Source organism: Eucalyptus grandis, chromosome 8 (genome assembly GCF_016545825.1).
Source record: "Eucalyptus grandis isolate ANBG69807.140 chromosome 8, ASM1654582v1, whole genome shotgun sequence".
Taxonomy (NCBI): Eukaryota; Viridiplantae; Streptophyta; class Magnoliopsida; order Myrtales; family Myrtaceae; genus Eucalyptus; species Eucalyptus grandis.
In genome coordinates, this window is record NC_052619.1 from 31,754,733 (window position 1) to 31,770,048 (window position 15,316).

General features: G+C 39.0%; 2 long non-coding RNA genes and 1 pseudogene across 2 annotated transcripts; all 3 read left to right on the top strand.

Moving 5' to 3' along the window:
• The window catches only part of LOC104414065, a 118,302-nt pseudogene that overhangs the window by 29,390 nt on the left and 73,596 nt on the right, over positions 1–15,316 (top strand).
• LOC120287583 lies at positions 380–2,933 on the top strand. The gene is made up of 3 exons (XR_005545714.1): positions 380–483; positions 2,129–2,225; positions 2,336–2,933. It is a non-coding gene; the product is annotated as an uncharacterized LOC120287583 (long non-coding RNA).
• Positions 3,499–4,121, top strand: LOC120287584. Its single transcript, XR_005545715.1, has 3 exons — positions 3,499–3,532; positions 3,635–3,727; positions 3,828–4,121. It is a non-coding gene; the product is annotated as an uncharacterized LOC120287584 (long non-coding RNA).

Below are 15,316 nucleotides of genomic sequence, written 5' to 3' on the forward strand. Positions count from 1 at the left end.
TGTGTGATGTGATCAAACAATTGCCTAACCTGTCGAAGTTAAAAAATCTTCTGCGTCTGGAGGTAAAACATTGTGCAAAGTTGATAGCTGTCGAAGACTTGACAGAGTTGAAAATTCTGAAGAATGTGGAGATCAGATATTGCATGTCCTTGGAAAAAGTTGCCCGATGTGTTGGCATCCACCAAGTTGGAGACAGATTGGACGCCACCAAAACCTGCAGAGCACACCATTCAGCCAGCAAAGCGACTGCGACTTTCGTTGGACTAGTATGAAAGGTGGGTAATTGTAGCCTTGTTGAAATCCTCAGGTTCCTTTCGATTACAATGAAGAAAAACAGAAGTTTTTATATCGGCTTTTATTTGCTAGCCCTGCAGAGCTAGCCAAGGAAGAGTTGGCTGCGAGTATTCAGAGTTTTGAAGCCCTGCCCGTGGAATAAAAGCCAAAGTTGCAACACCCGTTCACTACCGACATGAACTAATCCAGGTGTCCTCATGTCACTTCTTGAGCCATCTATTATAATTGTCGATGATGTTAAGATGATGTTTGCTTTCTTAAATTGAATTATTTTGATGCAAACATTAACAACTTCTCACTTCAAATTATCCTCACATCAGGTTCTCTCTCAAGGGTCATTGAATGTGTGAAGTATGTATTATTTTGTATGGCTTAACAAGTACTCATTACCAATATCTATGATGTCGGGTGCCTTAGCCCCTATGGCATGTTTTAGTGTTTGTGGTTTTGCCAATGAAAAACTAAAATTATTTCCAATTTGTCATCCATCACACATTCGATGAAACAATAATGCAGAGTACTGCCCTTACCAATTTCCAGATTTTATGACACATCAAGGACTAGGTTTGCATTTAGCGTCCAAAAGAGCACATAGTGATGGTTTACATTGAAGTAATAATTTAAGAACCCTAAAATCAGAGAGTGAATCGACTCCACATTGAATCCCGTTGGAAAATTGAAAATGTTGCTGTAAATATGAAACATCTACACACAATGACTCTTATGAAAAACCTGTATGGGTCTCATTTCCCCCCAGTAAATTTCTTCAGCAGATGTTAGTTTTGAGATGAATGTGGCGTGGGACAACTAGGATGGGGAAGCATACATGTCCCACAAGGGTGCGATGCAGCGCATATTACTTGTCTTTCATGGACCGCGCGCTGAATGATGAACTATGTGCTGCGAGGACCAATCAACAGTTTAAAATTGCTACGCTAGAAACTCCTCTTTTTTTTGGCTAACAAAGTTCGCAAATTTTGTGTTTTTATGTGGTTCTATAGGCAAATAAATCAACTCGAGATAGACAAAAAATAAAAATGAAAACCTTTGCACTTAAATCCTTACGCATTTCACTTGCAAAATGATTAATTAACAAGTTCTCGAGAAACATCACTCGTGGGACATGTATGCTTCCCCATCCTATATGCATGGTGGTCATGTTGAGTCTCAATTTATTGGAGAGGTAAAATTGGCTTGTTGCACAAAAACATATTCAAAATGTTACATGTCCAGCGCTGGAAAAAACAAAGGCCTTTGCAAAGAGTATTGTGTAATTGGGAGAGAAGTTATGAGTCTAGACTGTGGACGGTTCTGTGAGAGTATGACTTTTCCAAGTGTGCATGTTTTCTTGTTATCCTCTCGTCCGGCTGTTCAGCATTAAGATTCTGCCTCTCCTAATCTACAAAAGCGTATTTTACCTTTTTTAGCATGCTCTGTCGTCTCCAACGCCATATTATGCATAACTGCAGTCAATAACTTGCTCCAAGGGCATCTTGTATGGATCATGTGCACTATGTAGAAGCTGAGTTAATAAAATCAGGCTATCTGCAAGCCTAGCAGTAGAGTACGGAAGCCCCGTGTATTGGATTGTTTTGGCTGAAATAATGATGTAACTGCTGGTATGTATTAGGGAGTGTTGTTGGTTCTCTTCTCATGATCATGAGGTCGTTTATGGTCATAGATACTTGGTACTAATGCTTAGGCACCAAAACTATGCAACAAACCAGTTTCAGGACAATGCCATGAAAGCCGATGACTATTTTCCTTTCCCTGGATATCCTCGATCTGTGCCGAAGTATCTCATTGGATTTCTGATCTATTACGTTCCTTGCAGGCAGAAGTATTGGGTCTCGATCCTGGAGAAATCGATGTTCCATTTGTTGGGGGTCCTGTAAAAGCGACAACTTTACTCTTTACCTCTTTAATCTCAGGTTTGTGGCGCATTCTTCCTAATAAGAACTCATATGTCCGACAAGGATGTTGTTAGACGTTGCAGTTTTCTATAAAATGACAAATGTCGGTTGGCATTCACAATCTATAGGTTAAACCACCTTGTTCTTTCACTCCTCAAGAAATTGATCACCTGACAGTAACATCTCACATCCAAAATGGTGGGACGGTACTGTTGAAGTAAATAAGTTTCCATTTTCTATGGATTTATCCATTTATATCACCGTTCTGGTCAGTTTCTTTAGTTTTGGATTTCCAGGTCGTAAAATAGTGCTCTTGCTGTTCTAGTGATGCTATTATTGAAATGGGTTTTGACAAGCTTCGTAGTATTGAGGCCGCTTAAGGAGAGTACTGACATGCTTAATCATGTTAGAGTCTCTAAATTCTTTAAATTCACAAGCATTTTTGAAGATGTGCTCTACTGAGAACTTCCTCATGAGAATGATGAGATTTTTGCGAGGATCACATCTTAGGTCCATGTAGGCATATATCTTTTGCAAGTCAACTTTATGGCGTTGTTTATGCACTGAAATGAACTAAAGAGAGCTTGTTATTATTTCTACCTGCAGAGGTCAAGGAATTTAACGGCAGCTTGGAAACCCTATCCACTACCACTACCCAAGAAAAAGTCTTAAGAAAGATCTTTTTCTGAATTAGTAGGACACCTCACTTGTGAAAATATGTAAAAGGTGACTACTTGTCTCGGGCAATGGGTAGAAGCAAGCAGTTGTGGACAGATTACCATACATTTTTGTTGTTACAGCTAAGAGAATCACTTGCATTTTAATGATAAGTGGAGTAGTCCATGCAGTGACACCATTGTTAAGTATATCAGATTTTCTTGAAAGTGATTGTTTTTTTTTGGTAAAGATCTTGAAAGTGATTGTTGATGTCCACTTGAAACTAAAACTTTCTGCATCTATTTCCTCAGAGAAATTATGACATGACGTATTAGTCTTCACTTCCCTGCTTCTTTACGTTATGTTGTGAAGCCAACTGAATTGTGTACCTATGTGCTTTCACAACTTTCAGGCTAAAGCTGGAGCTGGCTCTGCAACTTTCTTAATGGTCAGTCCTTTTTCTTTTGGCCCCTGAGATGTAGTCTGATCTCTTTCCTGAACAGGAAATCAAATGGCTATTTTCTATGTGGACTAGACTCTTTTCATATGCTCAACTAATGTGAAAATGAAATAGCAGTCATATGCTTCTGTGAAGTTTGCCGATGCATGCCTACATGGGTTGAGGGGTGATGCTGGCATTGTCAAAGTATGCATTTGTTGCTTCTCAGGTTTGGTGCCTTGAAAAAACTTATTGAGATCCAATCTTTTTTCTTCTTAATTCACACTGAAATGACCGATGATTTTCTTTATTGTTGTCCCCATTTTTTCAGGGGAAAGAGCTTCCATTCTTTGCATCCAAAATCGCCTCGGTCATACTGGGGCTGATGAGGTTCTTCCCTTGGCCTGCTGAAGGAGTGCAAAAGGTCTAGAGTTTTAATATTCTTGAAATTTTTTAGGTCTGCTTTGATTACATCAGAGGAAGATGAAGTTTTCTAATTTCGGCCTTTGTTTGTTAACCTGTAGAGATGGTTGGGAAAGGCAAAGAAAGAGTTGACAGCGAGCATTCAGAAGGGCATTTCATTTAACAAGAATTAAACTGGTTAAGGACGTGGCTTGTCCAAGGAAAAAGGTGTCCCCTGCATAGTTTCCCGCTATTTTCTACTCAAAATAGGTACTTGGGAATAAGTGGTTCAAACCAAACAAGATATCGAAGTTTATTTTGCCTACGTGGCATAGAAAACATAAAGGTTTTTCTTTTCTCACATGAAATGTACTCAAATGTTGGTCTGTGTAATAACATGGACTGATGTTGGTGTATATCATTATCCTATGTCCATCTTTCTCGTGTTTCCAACTTTGAGATGCACCCATAATGTCGCCTCCAAGTAGCACTATCAGCTGTGCAATGCCGCAGTAAGCAAATGGTAGACAGAGGCTGCTGCGCTGGGCTTGGAGTTTAAGAGACTCGACCGCAGCGTCTTGTGGCTTTATCCAGAAGCTGTGACGGACAAATGAGCAAGAGAGCCATCATAGAGGCTCTTCTTCGGTGTCGGGCAGGGGGAGTTCGAGAATTTTTCTATCTGTAGATGCGTCTATCACCATTAGCAATTCTCACGCCAAGTTTTTACACTCCTGAAGAGGACAGCTCCGCATTCATAACGAATTGCTAAGAGAGTAAGCCTCTCCTGCCTCGTGAAATCAGTTTCTCGGGTAAACTCGGTTTTGAACCGATTTCAAAATCTGTTCTCAGGTAAAACCGGTTTAACCGGTTTAAACCAAACCCAATAATGACCTCCTTGTCTTCTCTCTCTCTCTCTCTCTCTCTCTCTCTCTCTGTGGCGGATTGCGGCCTCGCCTATGTCGGTCGGCCATCAACCAGCCCACTAGGTACTCTCTGCTTTCGTTTTCGATTCCTTCGTCGAATGTTAAGATTTCGGTTTTTTCGTTTCTGATTTTTTCGGCGGTTTGCCATCGCTATTTGTTGGCTGTGAGTCGTGCTACCCCTACCCACCGCTCGTTTCTTTTTTCTTTTGTTTTTTAAACTGCCCTCAATTTGATGTCTCACTTCAAGCTTGATTTACTACGTGCGATGGCACCAGCCGCCACCACATCGGGAGATCGAGGCGTTCCTGAGTTTCGGGGGACCGACACTCGGAAAACTTGTACTGGTTCCTTTCACAGTGCAATGGTGGAGAAAGAAATCCGTGTCCAAGACCACGAAGAGGTCCGAGTTGCTCAGAAGATTGGTGGAAATGACACTGACATCCATAAGGATTCTATTATAATGCGTGGTTTGCGCATATGGTATATTGTACTTCAAAGTCGGATGGGAGAGCATCAATATACAATTTGGTTTTGACCTTGACATCATCCGTCTCCACGTTGAATTTTGGATCTGGAGACGGATGATCTCAAGCTTAAAATCAAATCCTGTCGCTCCTGTCTCTTCCCAGTAGATACGAAAGGGTAAATTTTGTTTTTCCACTACTTTTTTGAATTATTTAACTCTAACATAATCCGTGACGCATTTTTTTTTAGGCTAAAATTTCATCAATCATGTTATACATATAAAGTTAACAATGATCTCTGCACTTTTGGCTCTTATATAATCTAGTGTTCCTTGGAACGAGAAGAAAGGGAAGGGGCCATTTGGTTTGTTGAAATTCTTAGTTTCTTGTTTCGGCGAGAATAAAAATGAGTCATTTGACCACTGCCTGTGGTGGCTCAGTTGGATAAAGCTCTCCAATGAAATTAACGACAACGGAGGGGGTCAAATCCCGCTGGCCGCACGGGATCTTAAGCGTGACGTTGTGGTGGTGAGTCTTCCGCTAGCGTCGCTCTAGGGTTTACCCGCCGGCTACTGGCTGTATGAGGTCCCTGGATACCAAAAAAAATAAAAAAAATGAGTCCTTTGTTTCCTTGTAAAGGTGTTTAGTCTATGAATAGACAGAAAAACCAATGCAGAGTGAACACTTTAAACATGCTTGGGTTGTCTTATTTTCAAATTGATAGAAGAAAAAGGTAATTATTTTGTGACAACATGCCTTTGATTTAATTTGTTTGCGATCGAAGGAGAACTACTAATATTGATGACTACTTGCTTGGTTTATTGCTTTCTATGTTGTGCACTCATCTTCATTCTCTGCTGTTGTTGACAGTAAAAAACAAGCAGTAGGAGCACTCTGTGTGGGTATTAGTAATGACTTAACACTTGAAGAATTAGCCTGTTTGCCAAAGCTTAGGTTTCTTGAAGGGGGAAGAATTAACTCCATAGGCAACTAAAAAATCTTCTTCACTTTGATATGGCTTTCTTGGCATCATTGCCCGCAGCATCTTTTAGCGATGAAATATTTAACTGGTGTATTTGGTCGTGCTCGACTTTTCGCAAAGCAACATCACCAACTGACTGAAGTGGAGAGAGGCAAATTGAGGTATGGACACACCTTGCTCATGTTTGCTTCAAATTCTATCAATTGACCTTTGCTAGCTAGTTGTATGGTACTGTATTGTCATACTTTTCGTTGGAATGTAATCGGCCTTTTCATTTTCACTGCCAATGGTGAAAAAGTTGACAGTTCTAAATTATACATGGTGCAGAGTGTTAACCAAGACAACTGATTTTTCTAAGTTAAGCAATTTGGAGAAATTGATTTTCACTTGGTGTGTGAAATTATCTGCGGTTGATAGCCTGATCAATAAGCTAAAACTGCTGAGTAAGTTGAATATCGAGGGAGGCATTTCCCTCCAAGTGTTGTATGAAGAAATCAGTTCTCTAGTATACTTGTTAGAGATTATTGTGTGCTCGACAAACAAACTGTTCAAGCTTCGTGAGACACTAGGAAATCTAAAATCTTTAACGAAATTTTATTCTAGTAGCAGCCAACTTTTTCACTTTATTGTAAGGTTAATGGATCTCGTGCATTTGCGTTTGCTTGCATGCCCATATAAGCTTTCAAACTCTATTGGGGAACTAGAATCATTGGTCCAATTGGATGTAGCCCAATTCTATTGGAAATCTGACGAGACTAAAAGATCATTAGGTGCCACACACAAAGATACACACGATACCTTGTGCTTTTGGGGGGGGTGGTGGAGACGCTTGAAGTGCTCAATGCCTCTTTTTGTTACTATCTCATGCATGAAATCCCATGGTAAATGTGGAGGCTGAGCCTTCTGAGGATCTTGGACTTAGATGGGACCCAATCTCTACAATGTTATCATAGGTCAGTGGTTTTTCTAGTCTGCAAATTCTTTAAATTACAAGCCAAAGAGCTTCCCCCAAGTTTGAAATTTCTACTGGTTGAAGCTGTTGGATTCCCCGTTCTTCCCAACCTGTCAAGCTTAGTTCAAAGTGTGTGGAAGACATCCAACTATTGCATTTTGGTGTGTGAATGACGTTATTTTGCCTTGGAAGGACAGGCAGTCCATCCATCGGCTTCCATGTATCTTATCAACCTTGAAACTTGGCTGGATACTGCAATAGCCAGATTTTTGCAACTTCAAAAGCTTGTCGGTCCTCTCTATCAGCAGATGGCCGTCGCCACACTTGCCCATCCTTATATACTTGGAGATTTAAGGTAATTGGAGATATCGTGGTGCGAATTCCTGGAGAGCACATGTGATCTATCTTGCTTGAAGAGTCTACAAAAATTACAGCTCAGTGACTTACCCAAACTGGCAGAGATTTTAGGTTTGGTGGAACTGGAATTACTGAAGTTTCTACATATTTCCAGGTATAATACAATCAAACGATTGCCTAACCTGTCAAAGTTCAAAATCTACAGCATCCCAAGCTAGATGATTGTGAAAAGATGATAGCTGTGAAAGGCTTGAAAAGAGTTGAATTTATTGAAGAAGGTGGAGATCGCACATTGCATACCCCTGAAAAGTTTGCTCAATGTGCCGGCTGGCAATTGCGATTTGCATCATTGCAGGACAAACAAGCCTGAAGCAGAATGCATCATCTTGAAATTGCAGGGACTTCTAATGAAAGCACGTCATGTACAGAATTGAGCTCGTGCTTTATAAGGTAAGTGGCTTTGAACTCCTAGATTTTCCCAGCATTCAAAGTGTGCCTCAGTCGGTCATGGGGCCGAAGAGGTTAGGTTTTTCCCCAGTCGGAGGAGCACAAAAGGTGTGGAAGTGTGGCCTGGTCAAAATCTGCGGGTGCGTTCTGATTACATCAAAGTAAAACAGAGGTTTTCATTTCGGCTTTTGTTTGCTAACCTGTTGAACTGACCTGGAAAAGAGGCAAAGAAAGAGTTGGCAGCAGGTATTCGGAAGGGCATTTCGCTCATCAAAAAGTGAGCACGTGGATTGAAGATGAAGACGTGGATTTTTCGCGTGAAAAAAGATGTATTCTTCATAAGTTTCTACTCATCTCTCTACTCAAAATTGGTTCCTTGCGCTAAGGAGTAAGTCGTTCAGCACCGGAACTAGGAAGATATGAAAGTTTCCTTTCATGTAGTCCAAGTAAAAAAAGCACATAAGCAGTTTTTATTTTCCTGTGCGCGACGTTCTGACATGGTCATTCGTGTAATTGACAGATGTTTGTGCATCATTGTACTGTGTATCTCGGCTGTGTTCATGTTCGCATCTCCCAACTTTCTGATGCACCTGTAGAGTCTCCTCCAAGTGACCCAATATTGTGTGACGCTGCAACAAGCAAATGGTAGACAGAAGGGGCCGAGTGAAGGCCATAGTACTTAAGTGTTGGCGAGCATTGAAATTCAAGATACGCAAGATACGCGAACGAAGGTTTTTACAGTCTTCTTTCGGACGATTTGATCGAATAATTAGAGAGGCGGCAGAGCCATTCTTACAGTGACCACGTGAAATCAGATATAAGCGGGTCTTCTAGGGATAACCTGGGATTTGCTTTCACGGGGGAATTAATCCGAGTTGGTGCATGGTCGTCCAGCACAATAGGACAAGAGGCTCGGGTGTCGATTGGATTATCTTATGCGGATTCAAATGTGATAAAGGACTCAATCAATCGCTCCAAATCAGCCGTTGACATCTCTAGGAGACAATTGAATAGTTCAAATTTGGAAATCTCAATTGAACTTAAGACGAATTAGGGGTACAGTCTGATCCCGTTATTCCGTTTTACTTTAGATACAAGAGAGGAAGTGTGTGTAGCTTTAAGACCCTCCCGGTGATTGTATTTTCTTCACTTCTTGGCCCTTTTTTGTCCTTTTCTTTTGTGTTAATGAAATGGGCCGAAGCCGAAGAAATCAATGGGAGATAATTACGTGATGCAGTAAAGTCGTTGCATTACCTTGAGTAAATTGGCGAGTTTTGAGGCATGGAGTAATGCCCAATTTGCTGCCTCGCACATGGTGCTAGGGATGGATCTAAGCGTCCTTGCCTACAATTATAGAAATAGTTGGAGAAAGTTTATAATATGTAACTTACCAATCAAAGGTGTAATTAAATAAAAATATGAGCTTATCATGTAATATCTTGAATATCTTTGGATTAATAAAGCAGTTGTAATTAGATCACTTCGAAATGACGTGTACATCAAGTAAAAAGCTCTTATCTCCAGAAATTAAATGATGTAAAGTTTGTTGGGAAAAATATAAATAATTGATTAAAGTGGGCTTAGGTCACTAACCAAAAAAAAAAAAAAAAAAAGCAAATGGTGGGCTTAGGTCATGGGCATCATCAGCAAAAGTCTCTTATCCTCTTCATCTCTCTTTCCTCTCTTATTTTTTATGAATGCCTCCCCCTAGTTCGTTGCAATTGAGTTGAATTGACAAAAATAAATAAATGAATAAATGAACCATCTTTGTGCTCTCGAACTTCATTTCTAGCCTGTTGAGAAGAGCTTGCTCCAGGAAGGCACTTAACCGCCCTAGAGAATGCCTGAATAATGTCACCTTCGATTAATGGGTAAATGACCAATATTTTCCTGCATCCGTAGCTCAAGAATATTTCCTCCAATCATTCCTTTAATTGGTGGGTTACATAACGTAGGCATTATCTATATGCAAATTTGACTAAGAATATGTGATATCCATATTTGCTACCCATCAATCGAAAGGCTACTCAAAGGAAAATTTCTCTAACAAATGATGGAGGAGCACATTACCTTGAGTAAATTGGCGAGTTTTGAGGCATGGAGTAATGCCCAATTTGCTGCCTCGCATGTGGTGCTAGGGATGGATCTAAGCGTCCTTGCCTACAATTAAAGGTGTAATTTGGAGAAAGTTTATAATATGTAATTTACCAATCAAAGTTGTAATTGAAGAAAGTTTTCTCAAATCATAGAAAAGAAAATATGAGCTTATCTTGTACTATCTTGAATATCTTTTTTGGATAAATAAAACAATTGTAACTAGATCACTTCGAAATGACATGTACTTCAAGTAAAAAGCTCTCATTTCCAGCAATTAAATGATATAAAATTTGTCCGGCAAAATATAAATAACTGATTAAAGTGGGCTTAGGTCATGGGCGGCAGCAAAAGTCTCTTGTCCTCTTCATCTCTCTTTCCTCTCTTATTTTTTATGAATGCCTCCCCTAGTTCGTCACAATTGAGTTGAATTGACAAAAATACATAAATGAATAAATGAACCATCTTTGTGCTCTCGAACTTCGTTTACGGCTTGTCGAGAAGAGCTTGCTCCAGGAAGGCACTTAACCGCCCTAGAGAATGCCTGAATAATGTCACCTTCGATTAATGGGTATATGACCAATATTTTCCTGCATCTGTAGCTCAAGAATATTTCCTCCAATCATTCCTTTAATTGGTGGGGTACATACCGTAGGCATTATCTATATGCAAATTTGACTAAGAATATGTGATATCCATATTTGCTACCCATCAATCGAAAGACTACTCAAAGGAAAATTTCTCTAACAAATGATGGAGGAGCACATTACCTTGAGTAAATTGGTGAGTTTGAGGCATGGAGTAATGCTCAATTTGCTGCCTCGCACGTGGTGCTAGGGATGGATCTAAGCGTCCTTGCCTACAATTAAAGGTGTAATTTGGAGAAAGTTTATAATATGTAACTTACCAATCAAAGGTGTAATTGAAGAAAGTTTTCTCAAATCATAGAAAAGAAAATATGAGCTTATCTTGTACTATCTTGAATATCTTTTTTGGATAAATAAAACAGTTGTAACTAGATCACTTCGAAATGACATGTACTTCAAGTAAAAAGCTCTCATTTCCAGCAATTAAATGACATAAAGTTTGTCCCGCAGAATATAAATAACTAATTAAAGTGGGCTTAGGTCACTAACCCAAAAAAAAAAAGAGCAAATGGTGGGCTTAGGTCATGGGTGGCAGCAAAAGTCTCTTGTCCTCTTCATCTCTCTTTCCTCTCTTATCTTTTGTGAATGCCTCCCCTAGTTCCTCGCAATTGAGTTGAATTGACAAAAATAAATAAATAAATGAACCATCTTTGTGCTCTTGAACTTCATTTCCGGCCTATCAAGAAGAGCTTGCTCCAGGAAGGCACTTAACCGCCCTAGAGAATGCTTGAATAATGTCACCTTCAATTAATGGGTAAATGACCAATATTTTCCTGCATCCGTAGCTCAAGAATATTTCCTTCGATCATTCCTTTAATTAGTGGGTTACATACCGTAGACATCATCTATATGAAAATTTGACTAAGAATGTGATATCCATATTTGCTACCCATCAATTGAAAGGCTACTCAAAGGAAAATTTCTCTAACAAATGATGGAGGAGCACATTACCTTGAGTAAATTGGCGAGTTTTGAGGCATGGAGTAATGCCCAATTTGCTGCCTCGCACGTGGTGCTAGGGATGGATCTAAGCGTCCTTGCCTACAATGACAAAAATAGTTTGGAGAAAGTTTATAATATGTAACTTACCAATCAAAGGTGTAATTGAAGAAAGTTTTCTCAAATCACAAAAAAGAAAATATGAGCTTATCTTGTAATATCTTGAATCTCTTTTTAGGATAAATAAAACAATTGTAACTAGATCATTTCGAAATGACGTGTACATCAAGTAAAAAGCTCTTATTTCCAGCAACTAAATGATATAAAGTTTGTCCGGCAAAATATAAATAACTGATTAAAGTGGGCTTAGGTCACTAACCAAAAATAATAATAAAAAAAAGCAAATGGTGGGCTTAGGTCATGGGCGGCAGCAAAAGTCTCTTGTCCTCTTCATCTCTTTTTTCTCTCTTATCTTTTATGAATGCCTCCCTCAATTCCTCGCAATTGAGTTGAATTGACAAAAATAAATAAGTAAATAAATAAAAAGATGTGAAAATACACGAAAGGTAGAGTCGTCCATCTGTCTCCCCTCTCGCCTTCACTTCAATCTCTCTCTCTCTCTCATAAAAGATCTTGAGGATGGACGATTGAAACTTCTGCAAATGGACATGCAGTGCACGTAGTTTCCAGGCAATGAATCATGCTAAAAGATCTTGAGGATGGATGATTGAACTTCTGCAAATGGACATGCAGTGCACGTAATTTCCAGGCAATGAATCATGCTAAACTTTGCGACTAACTAAATGAGAATTTTTAATTTAATCTTTCATTTACTTTCTTCTATTTCTTTCAATTTTTAAGGCACTCGGGAAAAAGCCATTTGCGGGGGCACTTATCGCATCTGCGAGGATTTTGACGATTTGGGCGATCAGAAACCAACACGGAAGGGAGCCATGCATGTGTCTGCCCCTTTGATTTTTTCCAACACGTCACTTCAAGTTGTACCCGCGACTTATGAAGAGAACCTCTCTCTAATTTTACACTTTTGTATGAAGGATCTTGAGTGTGGACGACTGAGACTTCTGTAAATGTACAGGCTAGTGCATTTAGTTTTCATGCAATTTACTCATGCTAAATTTTCCAACTAATTAAGTGACATTTGCATCTATGTCTAGCCATTCCTTAGCTATAGTATTTAGGTAGGAAGGAGTCCCTCTCACTTGGCTCAGGTTATAAGTTATAAAGATGCCATTTGGAAGACATGTTTTTTCTAATTCAATTTTTCATTCAGTCTTCTTTTTTCTGAATTTCTAAGGTACTTCGGAATCCATTTGAGAGGACACTTATTGCATCATAAGCTTCTTACAATTTTGACGATTGCCCCAGTGGAAATAGCATACCAAGCAATGAATCATGGGGTCGATCACACAGGCTATTCGGTACAAAGCTAGCATAATAAGTTGCTTGTCCACAAGAACTTCCCATTTCGGCTTGTGATTTGTGTCTCTGTGGTGGAGTTGGGCGTGCATCTTGTGCAAATCTCTTTCTTTAATATATTTCTTTGAAATTAGATATTAGTAGAGAAATAGTTCAATTGATTGAAATTAAATAAGTATATAATTCAAGAAGGATGGTTTGATTGTTTGGATGGGACGAGGTGGAGCCTCGAGTGGACTTCTTGACCAAAATACCAGAGTCGTCGTGCCACAGGCTTTCACCTTCCTTGCGCTTACATGGGGCTTTTGCAAGGAGTTGATTGGAAGCATAATTTGTTCATTATTTGGACATGGCTTGATTATAGCGACCCACCGTCTATCTTTTCTATCTACATGAAGAGACAAATGCGCACATAAAATATACAGCTCTAGTGGTTGAATCCACTTCATCTCGACTAAAGTTAACTATTATTAATTTTTTTATGCCTTGCATTTTAGGTCTCTTTTTGGAGTATTAATGTTCTTCTAGCGGGAGTCGGAAGCCTTGGATGCAATGTGGTGTCCCCACTGAAATTGCTAGTTTTTTCTTAAACTTCAGTCTTACGTTTTAATGAAATATGTAAGAATTGTGCCATGTTTTGAATGGATCCAACCTATGCCACCTCTCGAATAGATCCAATTTTATCTTGCTTTGAGAGGGATAAAAATTTGATTTGGACTTATAGGGAGCCTCGTTTGGCTGATGCTAGTGATATTATCTGTTTTGATAACAGCTTGCTTTCCTTGCCCTTGCACAATGTTACAAGAGATAAGTGCATTAGAAATCCTAAAACTTGTCACGAAAATTTACTTGAGTCCTAAAACTTTCAAAATGTGTAATTAAGTTCTAAAACTTGTCACGAAAATGCAATCAAGTTCTAAAACTTTCAAAAAGTGCAATTAAGTCCTAAAACTTATCGTAAAAGTATAATCAAGTCTTAAAAATTTCAAAAAATACTATCAAGGAATGACTTGATTTGATTAATTTGATAAGTTTTAGGACTTAATTGCACTTTCTGAAAATTTTATGACTCAATTATACTTCCATAATAAGTCTTAGGACTTAATTATACTTTTTAAAAATTTTAGGACTAAATTGCACTTCATTGACAAATTATAGGACTTTCAATACTCTTATCCCATCTTAAAATGTTTTGTACTAATTTGAGCTTGTGAGAGACTTGTCTATCAATGTAATAATTTGATATATGTAATGGTGGAAGAGAGACATATACAATATCCAATATTCCCAAATAGTTAAATAGACTTTTTTGGCACAAAGCCAGCTTTGTGATCACCCCACCACCCGAAAGCGCTTTGAGGGAGGGCCGACAAACCTCCCTGCTCATGCATTGCTAGCGCCACCATCCACACCACTACACGAGGGTTGTCCTACCCTTACACATAGGGAATCGGTTTATTGTCGTTCAACACAAGTATCATAATCATGCAAAACCACCCACGAAACGGCAATGTACTTCTCTCGAATGAACTTACATCCGTTTGTTAATTGTAACAGTATAGAATTGACCATTGCTAATCCTTATGGTCGAGTAGCCGATCCTTGATTGAATTCTCCGGTCTTTCGTGTTTTAACCTGTTACGGTCTCGCCCAATAAATTAATTAACTCGTGAGTAATTAGTTCAAAGTAAATTAACCATCAGTACATTAATAAATAATCATTTCTTATATTTAGAAATGGATTAAATTTCAGGATATCACAACAACTAATTGCAAAATATTAAAACCACATCAAATCTAAAAGACCAACAGTCATTTTTTACCTAAATCTTAGGACAAATTGGGCCAAAGAGGATTTTGACAGATTTTCAAAACATGAAGGAGCTCTCAGGGCACTAAAGAACTTTATACTTTGGCAAAATGAATTAGGTACATGATATAAATTCCAATTTTCCCCTAATAAAATATAAATTGTTCTTCATGTGGATGGCCCATGTTGTGGTTTGACATATGGGAAGGTTCATTCGGCAGTGGTCGAATTTCCGGTAATGTGAATGGAGAAACAAAAGAAAGAAGGATAAATATGAGAGAGGCGAATATTCGATGATGATGTAATTAACTAGAATGCGCGACACGTTAGGGTGGTCCTAGGTTCGTGACTCTTGTCGAAGGGAAGAAGCAACTTCGATACCAGGCCTGCCATTTTACCAGCATCGTGAACTTGCCCTTTCTCTCTTCTTCTACTCAATTATTTGCATTTACGTGCCAGACCAAAATCCTCCTTCCAAGTTGTGTTTGCTCCTTTATGACTATATATTAATCTACCCGCGGACGTGTTTCATCTGTACGTAGTACAAGATAGAAACTCA